We start from the raw sequence: 6,227 nt of genomic DNA, 5'->3' as shown, positions 1-6,227 counted from the left end.
AATGTGGCCACCCCTAGTCAAAATGCCTTTTACAATTAATACCTAAGTAAAAAGAAGCAAACCTAAGCTCTAAATGGTAAACATGACACATTTCATCACATTTTGAAGCAAGATTAATTTAGATTTGTCTTTTTACAATTTCAAAATAATAAAACAAGGAAAAAGGCTGTGTGCAAAAGTTTGGGAACCCTGTCAGCTAGTACTTTGTAACTCCTCCTCTGGCAACTATAACAGCTTGCAAATGCTTCCTGTAGCCAGCTAAGAGTCTTTCTGTTCTTCTCTACAAATGCTTCACCCTTTTCTCCAAACATACCTTCTTTGGTTGTGGCCAAAAAGTTCAATTTTGGTTTTGTCAGTTCAAAGCACATTGTTCCAATAGGCTTCAGGTTTCTCAAGGTTTTCTTTTGCATACTTCAGACGCTTCATTTTGTGTTGAGGTCGTAGGAAAGGCTTCTTTCTGTCAACTCTGCCATGTAGGTCTTTGTTGTTTAAGGTACGCTGTACTGTTGTCCTGTGAACAACTAGACCGGTGTCTGCTACTGTTTTTTGCAGATCTTTTGCAGTGATCTGTGGGCTCTTCTGAGCATTTCTCACCAGATCTCGGGCCATTCTATTTGACATTTTTCTTGGTCTTCCAAATCTTGCCGTGACTTCATCTGTTCCATTTATTTTCCATTTTCTCATGATGTTTCTGACAGTGGAAATGGGTAGTTTGAAACGTTGCGAGAGTTTTTTGTAGCCTTCTCCTTGATGGTGGAAGTGAACTGTCTCTTCATTCTGATATCCTTGGACAACTGTTAAGAGGAACCCATGGTTTTTAACTCCAGACACAACAGCCACCACAGTCAGGCTTTAGAAGGCATGGAGTTACTTCAGAATATATAGTTCAACCCTGGAATTATATTCACCTGACTCATTGAAGCCCTAACGACTGAATCACCTTGGTCTGGGCCTTAGTAATCATCTTCTCAAAAGGTAACAAAGAATAATCCAAAAGGGTTCCCAAACCTTTGCACAGGGCCCTTTTCCTTTTTAAAAAATGAGAAATGAGAAAAACAAAACATTGAAATAAAAAGAAACCTTTCTTTAAAATGTGCGGAAAGGTGTCATGTTTAACTTTCAGGTTTGCTTTCAATCACTTGGAGATTAATTGTAACAGACATTAAAACCAGGGGTGCCCAAGTTTCTGCACCCTATGTGTAGGGTAGACATTTCTACACAGTATGTGTGTTTTTGGGGGGATGTGTGTGGCTTCCATTCTCTCTGATGTATCTGCACAGCAGTCAGCCATGTATCTGGGTCTTTTTGTGCAGATGATCTTGTGTGTTGTGCTTGTCTTTATTGATAGCTTTCTCCCTAACAGGAAGGGAGTGGAGACCCCTCAGTCCTGCCTGGACCAGCCCATTCAGGCGCGGTTGAGCTTGCTCTCTGACTTCCTTCAAGGTGGGGCACACTTCTAAATACGTTGCCTTAACTTAATCAGTTAAGCTTCATTTTGCAGTCTTTTCCAAGTGCAATTGACTACTTATCTAACTACTTTTCAAGGATAAGAGAATCAGTTTAGGTTAATCTGTCTGGTTAGATTGTCCACTCAAAATACAAATGCCTTGCACCTTGTTATGCCCAAATTACACTGGCTGCGTTAGCTGTGTGTGCGTGGCAGAATTTTGCAGAACTTTCTGTCTTCCCTACTGCCCATGTTTTTTGTTACGCCTCTAATGCGTAGCTGCTACAGCCAGGCCTATCTTTGTACATTCAGATTGACCAAATCTCTTCTTTTGTACATGTGGTACACAGAGAACCACCATCAGAAGACCTGAGAGCTCTATTGGGCTGATATGCTAGCAAAAGCTCTTTCAGATATTCTGGTGCTGTGCCAGTGAGAGCTTTATAAACAAGCAGAAGGATCTTGAAATCTATCCTGAACTTAACAGGAAGCCAGTGTAGAGTCTCTAAAATAGGAGTTATATGAGCTTGTCTGCTTGTTTTGGTTAAAACTCTTGCTGTGACTCATTGCAGCTGGCCAATCGCTTTCTTCGGAAGACCAGAAAGGAGACCGTTACAATAGTCCAAACTATTTCACTATGAATAGTTCTGGGTTCAGTCTCTACTGTCATCCATCCTTAATGAGCGATTCAAAAAGTGCAATGGTTATAAGCAAAACGCAGTCATGCACACACAGACAGGGAAACACAGAGAGAAGCAAAGAGAAAGTGTGTATGTGTGTGTGTGAGCAAGAGAGAGAACGGTAGAAAGAGTAGTGGACAAATTATTCAGAGCATGTCCATTTCCACAGGAATGTTATTGGTTTTAATATTTTGCGATCGTGCCAACGACATGTCATTTCATGCGACTTCGATCTCAACATAAGCAAGATGGAAATGTATACCGTCACAATGTTGCCGTGGCAAGAGAATAACCAAACTACCGAACAAAGAGAGAGAGGGAGAAATCACTGGAAAAATACTGCCCTTCATGGTGCATGATGTTCTTTTAACTTATTAACATAATATGATTATAGTCTACCTGGGGTTTCTGCTTTGAAACAGATAGCGGAAGTATTGATTTAAAAAAAAGTTAGACATATTTAGATGTAGACATTGAAACTGTAGTCTATGTTGCTGGTTAAGATAATTTTCACGTCGGCCTCACACGTGAAAAATAGGCCAGACTCTGACTCTATAGCAAGCGAGTCGGAGGAGCCAGCATGAGGTGCACGTGAGAGCTCTAGCCCATTAGCATGGGCGCCTAAATGAAACTCACAAGCCGCTGAGGTAAGGCGAGGTTGACGCTTCCAGTGTAATTTGGGCCGTAGTCTTTTTTTTTTCAACAATATATTTATTGAGTTTTTGAAAACGATAAAACAAATCTTGAAAATAAATAATTAGTAATAATGATATATGTATATACTGTACATACAAGCAGATAACTCACCAGAATTGCCATACACATGTAGGCCTATATATAGTACGTACATTGATGGAGAGGCAATCATATAACTGAGCTCATATATACACATACAAAATAAAAGGGAGAGAAAAAATAAAATAAAGGTAATAATAAAAACATGAAACTGTAAAAAAAATAAAAATAAAAATATAATTATATATATAATAAAGAAAAGGGTACATTGCAACAGATACATTAATTATATCCTACTCTACTCCTGGTCAATTCACACACTTGTTCAAATGGTTTATTGCAGAGTTTACATTTGTTCACGCCCAGGTTCGTCCATCCAGTGTGATAAGTCCTTGTCCTCCAGATATTTTATGAATGGGCCCCAAATACTTTGGAATCTTTCCTGCCTGTCTTTGAGTGTGTATGAAATTTTCTCTAATGGTAGACACCGAGACATCTCCCTAAACCATTGCACAATACTTGGTTTACCTGTGCTTTTCCACGTTAGTGCTATTGATCTTTTGGCCTGTAAAATACACATATCCATAAAGATCTGTTCACTGCATTTCATCCTGTGTCCCTCTGGATAAATGCCAAGAATAAACAGCTTAGGCTCAACAGTAATTTTAATTGACAGAATGTCCTGTATTATTATTCCAAGTTCTTCCCAGAATTCTTGAATTCTTGGACATTCCCATATACAATGAAAGAATGTACCCTTGTCCTCTCTACACCTGTTACATAAGTCTGGAATGTTGGGGTTAAATTTATTGAGTTTTTCTGGTGTTATATATACTCTCATTATCCAATTGTACTGTAGAAGCTTTAAACGAGTGTTAGCGGTCTGGGTTTGAGCTCTTTTGCATGCCTTGTTCCATTTTTCCACTGATATATCCTCTTGAAGGTCACTCCTCCATGCTTTCAATTTGGGTTCTGAAGATTCTAGTGATCTAGCAATCAACAAATCATATACATCCGAAATAATTCCCTTTCCGAAAGGATTTTTAATTAAAACTTTCTCCAATGAGGATAGAGCGGGTATGGCCAGGGAGTGATTTTGATTAGAATAAATAAAGTTCCTGAGCTGTAAGTACTTAAAGAAATGCTTGCGAGGGATAGAATGTTTGTTTACTAGAATTTCAAATGATTCCATATGCTCATCCTTTGAGTCGAATATGTCATTAATTTGTGTTATTCCTTTGTCAGCCCATAATTTAAAGCCCCCGTCTGCCCTACCTGGCACAAAGTAATTATTGCCCCAAATGGGACTATAGCGAGAGAGAACAGGTGTTTCCGACAAGTATTTTTGTACCTCGTACCATACAGAAATCATGTTTCTCAATATAGGGTTCGATGTTTTCCTTTTAAGGTTTTTCGGATTATCAGAGTATATATATGTCGGCAGTTGGAGCCCTATAGAGTTACACTCAATGTCTTTCCATGCTGGTGAAAGTAGTCCTTCTGTCGAGTAGTAAAACCTCATAGTTCTGATTTGAGTTGCCCAGTAATACCACAACATGTTTGGGCATTGTAGGCCACCTCTGTCATAAGGTAAATACAGAAGAGACAGGCGAAGTCTGGGGCGTCTATTTTTCCATATAATGTCCTTAGTCTAGGAAATAAGTTTGGGGGAGGCGGCAAGGGGATGTTTTGAAAGAGATATAATAGCTTTGGGAGAGTGTTCATTTTCAATATATTAATTCTGCCTATCTGGGAAATAGGAAGAGATGACCATCTATCAATTGATTCGCAAATAGAATTTACAACAGGGCTATAATTAGTCTGTACCACTTCTTCTAACCTGTGAGTAATTTGTATTCCTAAATAAGTAAAGCTGTCAACTGACTTAAAGTGACCAATATAATTGGGTGGGTTCTCTCTCTCATTCGAATTAAGCAGTAATATGGCAGATTTATGGCTATTAACTTTGTACCCAGAAATATTGCCGAATCTTTTAATGAGGTCCATAAGAGCCGGGATCGATTCTCCCAGATTTTTAAGGAACAGGATTACGTCATCCGCATAGAGAGCTATGCGATGTTCAAGTTGACCTATAGGTATGCCTGATATTGATGTGTGATTTCGTATTGCAATTGCTAAGGGCTCAATTGCCATCGTAAATATGAGAGGGCTCAATGGACACCCCTGTCTGCATCCCCTGTTGATTTTAATTGGCATAGATATATTGTTGTTAGTAATTATTTCTGCATATGGTTCTTTATATAATAATTTCACCCATTTACAAAAGTTTTCTCCCAGCCCAAATCGTTCGAGAAGCTCAAACAGGTATGCCCATTCCACCCTGTCAAATGCTTTCTCAGCATCCAATGACAGGAAAGCTGTATCTGGTAACTCTCTTTGGGAATGTAAGATATTTAAAACCCTTCTTACGTTATGAAATCCCTGACGACCCACAATGAACCCATTTTGGTCTCCCTTTATGATATCTGGTAGAATAATCTCTAATCTTTTTGCTAGAATTTTGCAGAGTACTTTTAAATCTGAGTTGAGGAGGCTGATTGGCCTCATGTTTTCGCATTTATCATTTGATTTTCCAGGTTTAGGAAGGAGAGTAATCAAAGCCCCTCTCAAGGAGGGAGGGAGGATCCCTTCCCGAAATGATTCATTAAACATCTCAAGAAGAGGTTTCCTTAATTTAGATTCAAATTTCTTATACAAATCGATGGGTAGGCCGTCTGGTCCTGCCACCTTCCCAGATTTCATGCTCTTTATTGCCATAGTGATGTCTTCTAAGGATAAGTCATCACCCAGTTCCATCCTTTCTTCCTCTGATATACTAGGGATATCAATATTATTTAGGAATAGCTTTTGGTCTGGTAATTCTGGAGCTCTTTCGGAACTATATAGTTTTCCATAATATTCTCTAAATGCCTCATTAATTTTAATAGGATCTATAATAGAGTCATCATTATGAGTCTTGAGGTTGGTAATAGCTCTTTCGGTTTGAAGTTGTTTTAAGCGCCATGCCAAGATTTTTCCTGATTTTTCCCCTTGGTCAAATATAGTTTGTTTAAGTTTTAAGAGATTATCTGTAGCTTTTGCAGTTGACATTTCATTATACTGTGTTCTCAACAATAACAATTCCTGGTGAGTTTTTGGATCGGGATTTTGATAATAATTTCTCTCCAAAACTTTGATTTTTGACTCTAACAATGTAAATTTTTGTTTAGCTCTTTTAGATTTAGAACTTGTAAAACTAATAATCTGGCCCCTAATGTAAGCTTTAAAAGCTTCCCATCTGGTGCTTGCAGAAGTCTCATCTGTGTTGATTATGAAAAATACATCAATTTGTACCTCAAGGAAAG

This window comes from Nansenia antarctica (assembly GCF_963989245.1).
Source record: "Nansenia antarctica genome assembly, chromosome: 8".
Lineage (NCBI taxonomy): Eukaryota > Metazoa > Chordata > Actinopteri > Argentiniformes > Microstomatidae > Nansenia > Nansenia antarctica.
Note: the sequence above shows the minus strand (reverse complement) of the source record.